Here is an 8,515-nt window from a genome sequence, read left to right on the forward strand (position 1 = left end):
AGCCTCCTGCTGCCACTCCAACGATGTTTGCTGGTATACCATCTGTCCCGGCAAATTGTCAACAACAAGCCGGAGTCCAATCAGGGACGACAATATGGTTAGTTCCTATTTCTTCATCCGGATTATCATCTGGTACTTCTTATGTTGAAACTCAACAAATTGATCCAATGTGTCTTCAAAGGCCAATTTACCCTTTAAGTACTGGATTTCCGCCATGTGGAGGGCAGTATGCTCTTTCATTGTTCCCTCCCGGAGAACAACCATGTGGGAGTTTACAACAAAGTTCAGGTCAAACTGGAATCACATCCAGTGGTTGGGTACCAACACTGCCTCAACGATCAGGAGTTGCATATTCAATGCAACCAGTACACCCTGAGTCGAATATTCCCACCACACCTGCTATGGCGAATGCGTCGCAAGTACAAGCGCTACCTGTTGTAATACAACAACCTCTTGTCTCGGCGGCTCAATCACAATCTCAGGGTAGTGCCTCCTTATCTGGAGCGACTCAGGCTCGAACAAGTACTGTGACTCCTCATCTTGGTCAATCATCCAGTATTGGTCAACAGCAAATGGTCCAACAACCAGAGCTGGTTCAATCTCAACAACCCCCATTCCAGCAATCATATCAAGGACCTGAGCAACAATTATTTGTAAGTAATGGGCAACCATGCTATAATGGTTATGCCCATCAACTTTGTCAAAGTTGTCAGCACTATGCTGGTCTGCAAAGACCCATTGCTCAGGCGATACCATCTTATCCTGGATATGCTTCGCCTAACCTGAACCAACAGTTGCCCTTTGTAGCAACTCTAGAATTGCCAGATCTAAACCGGCTGACGAATGATCCAATTGCTTATGCCCCTTGGTGGCCAGCGATTCCGCATAAACTTCCATCGGACATTCCTAAATTCAATGGAAATCCAGGTGAAGACCCGTCGAATCACGTCATGACTTTTCATCTGTGGTGTTCATCGAACACTCTAAACGATGATTCGATAAGACTTCGCCTCTTCCAGAGGACATTGACAGGTCCAGCGGCTAAATGGTACATTGAATTGCCAAGGGCATCTTTTGACAATTTCAGCTCCTTAGCCACGACTTTCTTAACCCATTTTCAATTACCGATAAGGTATGAAACGGGAACAGAACTCCTTACCAACTTCAAACAAACAACGGCCACTCACATATCTGATCATATACATGAGTGGCGACGTCGTCGTAGGATGGTGAAAACTTACGTTCCCGATCAGCTGTTAGCTGAATGGTTTATAAAGTCGTTACTTCCGGCTATAACGGAAGATGTGGCCAAGGGAGGAGTCGTAACAGAGGAGCAAGTCATTGCTCGTGCTCAATACTTAGACTTAGTATATACTCAGTCGGGCACGCTCTACGACAAAATACCTGACGCCCCTAGACCTGAATTTTCAATTCCTCCCCCTCCTGAATCGAATACTAACTCTCACGCCAGTAATGGCGTGACTGGCAAACGCAAAATTTCTAGTCAAAATGCAAATGAGGGACTTCTTGCCTCAGAAGTAAATGCCATGTCGACCGACAAAGGCAAACAACTGAAGCAACCAGGGGGCAAGAAGATAAAGAAAAGGAAAGGGAGACCCCCGACAGGGTGTCATATATGCGATGAGGATCATTGGACGAAAGATTGTCCACATATACCTGAAGTTAAGAAACTCTTCAAGAGTTCAAAAACCCCAGCAGTATTGACTGATCCGTTCCCTAATCCAAGCCAAAATCTGGTTGCCAATCAAAATGCTTCCCGATCCCAAGTGCTTATGTTGTCCACCTCAAAGCAGCAGAATAATGCTTTGACAAGGAATAAAGGTTACCGGAATCCACAGCGGTCGAATAACAAGGCTGATAAACAACCTAGCAGTTCGACAACAACTTTGAACGAAGTTGTGCCACCCATCGTTTCTAAACCAATGATAAAGTCGCCAAAGGGAGTAGTACACAAGTCTACATTTAATCCTCGTGAAAAAATAACACAGGATTATAATATAATAGAGGACCTGACCCAATCGTCGTCCGCTATGTCGACACTTGAGGTAGCACAAAATTGCACCTCCCAAGAGCAAGCTTTATTATCAGCTATAGGTGGGATTGGCCCAATGGATTCCAATCTTGTGGCCTTTGATCATAAAGGATATGACCCTAAGTTACCAGCTCAACAAGCTTTCCTTATTAAAGTGAAAGCCCTCAACAAAACTGTTCATCGAACAATTATTGATGAGGGGGCATCTACATGTCTTATGTCGATGAGTTGCTGGAAAAATTTAGGCTCACCACCCTTGTCGAAATCGTCAACGACGTTAAAAGCATTTGATGGACGATCATACACTCCATACGGGATTTTAAGTAACTTGCAAGTTGAACTGGGGGGAAAAACAGTAGAAGTTGATGTGGAAGTAATCGACGGAAACCTCGATTACAACATCCTACTGGGAAGGCCTTGGATATATGCCATGGCTGCAGTTGTGTCGACCTACTACAGGAGAATTGTATTTCCTTTTCAAGGAAAAATTACAATCGTCGACCAACAAACATTTCTCCCCAACAGTTCTCAAGTTACGGGAAGCAGCACAATGATCCATGAAAGTAATCAATCACTCCAAAATATCGGAGTAGGTCTCCTAAAAGACCCTGCCTTAATGGGTACTTTTGCCCTACCGCCGGCAAGTAATCTGGCGGAAGTAGCCACAGTGGAAACCTACAATATGAAATCTTCTATATCCAACGGATTCAGAAGATTCCTAAATATTTTGTCAGCATGGATCGTCGCCCTAATGGAAATACTGTAAATACAGTGGGCTCCGAGGACGGTTCTCATCTCGTGTCAACCTCGTTAAAAAATGAAACAAGGAGTCATGAGGATAGTTCTTTTACTATGTCAACCTCAATAAAAAATGAAACAAATCCCCTTTTCAAAACTCAAAGGTAAACCTTCATTCCAACCACCAAGTTGAATGCAATGAAGCTTGGGGGGCACCCTCCTTTGACATGCGTCATTATGATGTTGGGGGCATGCATAAAAACGAGCAGTTTTGGCATAGTTCATGCTCGTTAAAAAATAAACGCAAAACCGAGCAGTTTTAGCAAAGAGTTCATGCTCGTTAAAAAATAAATGCACCTGTGAGCAATCTTCCCCTAGAGTTCAAGCTCACCCAGAAAAAATGAAACGGTAAATAACCTTGGTAAATGTAACCTTTGACAGCCATATTAAAGCCCTTGGTCGTGTTCTTGCAGTCTCACCTCCATCCGTTCATTTGGCCAATCGTTCATCTCCATATGTTTGTTTACCCATTTTGAGGAACAGCTGCGAAGAGTGATTTCACTTAGCCATCCTTGTGACACTGCCGTGATTGGAAAATTCCAACCTGTACCTGGAATCTGCTGCTATCCCTGTTTATCACTCGTTCCTCAAAAGACGAGTCTTCTTTGAGCTCTTTTCTCTTGACTCGTAAAATATGAAAAGTTTGCCGAGTTTTGGCCTTCCAGCTCGTTAAACGACCGGAAAAGCTATCCCTCCTCTAGATTTTAATCTTTTTGGACCTGAGGGATTATTGCACAAAAAGATCGAGCGCTTGTTTTGTTCGGCTCGTTAAAGCAATCGAAAATTCATCCCTTCTGTATTGTTTTATACTTTTTCGGACTTAAGGGATTAGATGACGAAAAAGGAATTTTGGAGTTGACTTTATGTCCCTTTTCAGACTCTCTAAAAATGAAAAGGACCGAGTTATCCTTGTCGTTAGACTCGTTAAATTCATTAAATAGCGACAAACTTGTCTTTAGACGAGAACGAGTTTCCCTATCGCTAGGCTCGTTAAAACATAGAGATGGGCTTGCCCGAAGGGCAGGTTATAGAACAAGCATATGTTATCCTTCTCAAGCTTGACAAAAATAAAGAGGTACTGGTCAGCAATGATTGGGGAAAAATTGGGAGAACCTCACAGCTTTAATGGTAGCAAGTCGCTCTTGAACATGACACTTTGTCCTCCGTATCACATCGGGTTGGGTTGTTTCATTCACCGGTCTCATAACCATGGTCCTCGCCACACCATCCACATTTTGGGGTAATGCTACCAATCCATCACATCAGTGTCGTTATATGTTCAAGAGATGTTGTTCTGCAAAGAGTCAACCGTGTCCCATCCACTGCCATACATTGTCCTTCATCCATTTCATGACCGCCGCCCTGAATCATACATCACAGTTTGTTTTCACCTCATCACAATCACTAGCTCCGTTCCGTGTCACTGATGTGGGATTCATTAAGGCCCTCCTTTGACGGATCGCTCCTTGTCGACATCAGCTCATTATCCAAGGAGTTGATCTAGGAACAACCCCTTTAGTACTTTGAAGCTTGCATGCCTCAATGGCAAGTTTCTCACTTCCGCGACAGGTATACATCAATGACCTTCGACCAGAAGATTTTGCATGGTGGTCGACGCCAAGTCCTTTATTCCCACCATGTGAATTGTACTGCCGTACCTTGAGGGTCATCATCCTTATCGGTGATTCCTCTCGCGCTTGTTAACGGTTTACATCATTGACCGGTAATCAAGCGATGTCTTTCCATGTTCGACTTCAAGAAATTCTCACATGGATCGACTTGTACATCGAGTGAAGATCAGAAGAGATTGAAGACCCCGGATCTAGTTTCATCCATCCGGGCTGCGATATATATTCAGGACATAAAGACATTTGATATGTACATCATTACAGCAGATGATCATCCTTCTCAAAGGATGATAATTTCAGCAGAGAATTATCGGTCTACAATCAGACGATCGTCTGTTCTATGTACCAAAATGTATTTATAAAGCTGAGCATGGGAATGCCCGCCTCAACTAGATCATGAAAATGTATGAAAAATAATGTATTGTATTGTATCTTATTACAGGACACTTCTCAGCAGATTGAATGAACTTCGGATCCTCTCAATAAAGCATTTCACCCGATAAACGACCTCATACTTTAGGGGGCATCTGTTATAGACAATTTTGTGCCTTACAGCAACAGGCATGAATTGTCAATAATCCAAGGGATCCAAAGTTCCCTAAACATGATGTTCCTACCCCTAGAGGAACAAGGTCAGCAAACCAACAGCTCTCAGATCAGTTCTCCACCTGAAAACACTCAAAAACAAGCAATCCTGAAATCAAAGCAGGTGCTCCACTAGGCTTCTGCGCTGAAACACAACTCCTCCATGGTGTACCTGCGTTGCAAAGCAGGTAGAACAAAGGCCACCTGCGTTGAGCGAGATTGGACAAGTGGCACACTGAGTCATTGCTCTAGAATCTTCCAAAAATGACACTTGGATCAGGGATTTCGCCTTGTGATGAGTCAGAGGCTCTGTTTCTCCAAGTGGAAGCAAGGTTCTCCAAGTGGACTCAAGAACTGAAGATCAACTAAAGATCAACTGAAGAGAGAGAGGACACAAGGCAGCTACACATCAGTTGCAAGCTGACTCATCCTTTCTCAATTCATCTATATATTGAGCTCTCTCCTATGAGCTCAGGAGGCTGGAATTCTGTGCAAAGTAATGATATGCTGTTGGTTTCACTATAGAGATATTGGGTGATTGCTTGAGGGAGGTGAAGAGGAGAAATTCTTTCTGCTGGGAGGTGTTGCTGGATTGGGGCCTTCAATGGTTGTAACTCTCTCAGAACTTTACTTCTTCATTAATAAAAGCTATTGAGGTTCTTCTATATGCTCTTGTTTCAATGATATATTGTGATAATTGTATATTTGATTTACACTAATCCTTGAATCAGTTATGATTGCATGTTGCTTGTAGTTTCCTTCTTTGCTATTTTGCAGGGTCTCGTTGTAGCTGGGCCAGCAATAGAGCAAGGAGCTGGGAGCAAGCAGCCATAGAGAAGAGTTTGGATTCGACATTAAGCGCAAGGCAACGATTAGTGCATTCTTTCATTCTCTTTTGCTTTCATAAAGAAGTAAACCTTCAGTAGTTTCCTTTACAGTTGTTGCTGAGGTACTATCACCCTTAGAGTGGGATAGGGTCATCGAATCGGATACTTTTCCCTACAACAGTGTTTTCCGAGTATGCTCTACTAGGACTATTCTCATCTTGGGTTCCTAGCCCCCAGGAATATCGGTCCTCTTGCCCACTCTTGTCTTGGATGCTCTACCACATCCTCAAAGAGTTTTGGATGCCAGATGATTACACAATCCTCCATTTTTTCTTCCAAACTAAAGACAATAATGTCGTGTCTAACTCTCCCTCTTAGCCAGGGATGAATTCCAAGTTTCTCTTCACTCAGAAACTTACTCAAGTTTCTTTACTCATAGGAACCTCCCAGGGCTCCTCTTAAACAAGGACTCTTTCATCAATACTTTATAGGGTCTTCTAGTTGACTGATGATCCAAGACCTCAATGTCAACAATTTATTCATATGTAGGGTTCAACCATCCATCACTTTCCTTCATCATGTCATTCCTTCTTTCTCATAAAGTATCCTCCTTGGCTTTACATCTGGAGATTCCTTCATAGGGCCATCTATCTTCATTTTTCCTTCAACGGTGATTGCTTTAGAGCGCAAGGTACATAGTTGTGACATCCTTCACAACTCTCCTTACCTTAGCCCTGCACACATACTTATACTTTCTCCAAGAGGTCAGAAACCAAAAACAAATCACATATTACCTTTTTGGTGATGGCCTTTTCCAGTGACATCTTATTGTAGGTATCAACACCCTGCATACATGTTGACACATCTCCCAAAGATATCTGTTGTCAAGGGTCTTCATCTTTTCAGACTTCCATAAGAGTCTTCATATCTTTCCGGGATATTTCCTAGTAAAATCTTCCTGATCCTTTGGATGTTGATTGCCTTCAGCATGGTTGCATATTTCATGATGTCTTTCATCCTCACACTTTTCATTCCCAAGAGCTTTCGATCAGAGTTTTTTAATTGTAGTCAGCCACCTCATACTTCATATGAGGACATATTATGTTGATTTCATCTAGTGTGACTTATGCCTTCCTGCATCCTTTCAGAGGAGGATATCCTTTTTCTCTTGATCATACTTGATCCATGTTACCTACAACCATATGCCATGTCATTACAATATTAAACACCATCATACATAACTTATTTTACCTTTAGGTCATCTAGGCTTCCTCCAACAAGTTCCTTGATTGAAAAGATCTTCAATCCCTTGATCTGCTTCATTTCTTATGTCATCATCTCATGAATTCCATAAGTTGGATTTCTTGATGAAACACTTGTTGCCTTCCCAGATTAGTGGATCCTCCGCTGAGAGAATCTTCAGGATCTTACATATCCCTTATCTGGCAAATGTTTCCTTTGTCCCGGATGACTTCTTCCTTTCCTTTAATGTCCAATGAGGTTCCCTAGAGCTATGTCATTCATGTTAGACTACCATGGATTTTGTCTTTCATAATTCCCATGGTGGTGATTCGAGCTCCTATTTCTAATTAATTCACGATGCTACGATGCATCTTATTATCATAGTCATATCTGCAAGGACTTATGATAGGACCTTTTGTGAGGGACACTATCTCATTCATAGTAGAGATATGTTACTCCCTCTTTCCTTTCTACATATATTTGAACACTTTTGCCATCAACTTGTCTTTCTCTATCTGGCATAGAGACCATAAATTGTTGATTGAGGTAATATTCTTGTTCATGGACAATTGATACCTTGCTTATCAATATCAATATCAATGATGATTATCTTCTAATCATATTTTCCAGATCTCCCAATTGAGATTTCATGATGATCGGTTATAAGTGATATGACCTTCTTTATTGCATTTCTCATTTCATAAATTTCTTTCTCTGTCTCCTTTATTGCATCATAGGAATGAGAGGACTTTAAGAGTTCCCTCCCATGAATTCAAAGGAGACCTTCATATGTTCACTGACTTCTCTTCCCCATAAGGATTATGACAATCCTTGTTATTTCATGCAAGGAACTTTGATGACCCATACAACCTATAGGTCTCATTGCAATTATGAAGTCATAGAACCAAACTTAATTATAGAATGAAAAGATAGTTACTTGATTGTGAAGATGAAGTCTTCACCTTGATTGCTTTGATGCTGGTAGAAGAAGATATGTGAGGGATTCTTATTGAATGCTTCGATGCTTCCCTTGATTGTTTTCCTTCTAGGGTAAGGAAATGATCCTTGTTGTTATGTTCTTGAAGATGATTACGATGCTTCCTAGTCATTAATGTGATTCGCCTTCTTTTGAAAAGAACTACGCCTAGGGTTACAAGATGATGTAAGATTCATTTTGGGATCCTCCAAGTTGCCTTGCTTTTGTGGCATTTTGATGATGATTCCTTGAGACAAAATATCTTGTTGTTGTAGACTGTTCTTTGATCTAGGGTTGATCACGATTAGGGTTTGATTATGCAATGTAGATCTTGATATCCTTCAGCTTGCTTTGATGCCTTGTAGAAACTTGATCCTTGAATGTCTCTCTTCTGCCCTTCCTTTGA

This window comes from Pinus tabuliformis, chromosome 4_2 (genome assembly GCF_031772625.1).
Source record: "Pinus tabuliformis cultivar Carrire ecotype Pingquan chromosome 4_2, CPIR1, whole genome shotgun sequence".
Classification (NCBI taxonomy): Eukaryota; Viridiplantae; Streptophyta; class Pinopsida; order Pinales; family Pinaceae; genus Pinus; species Pinus tabuliformis.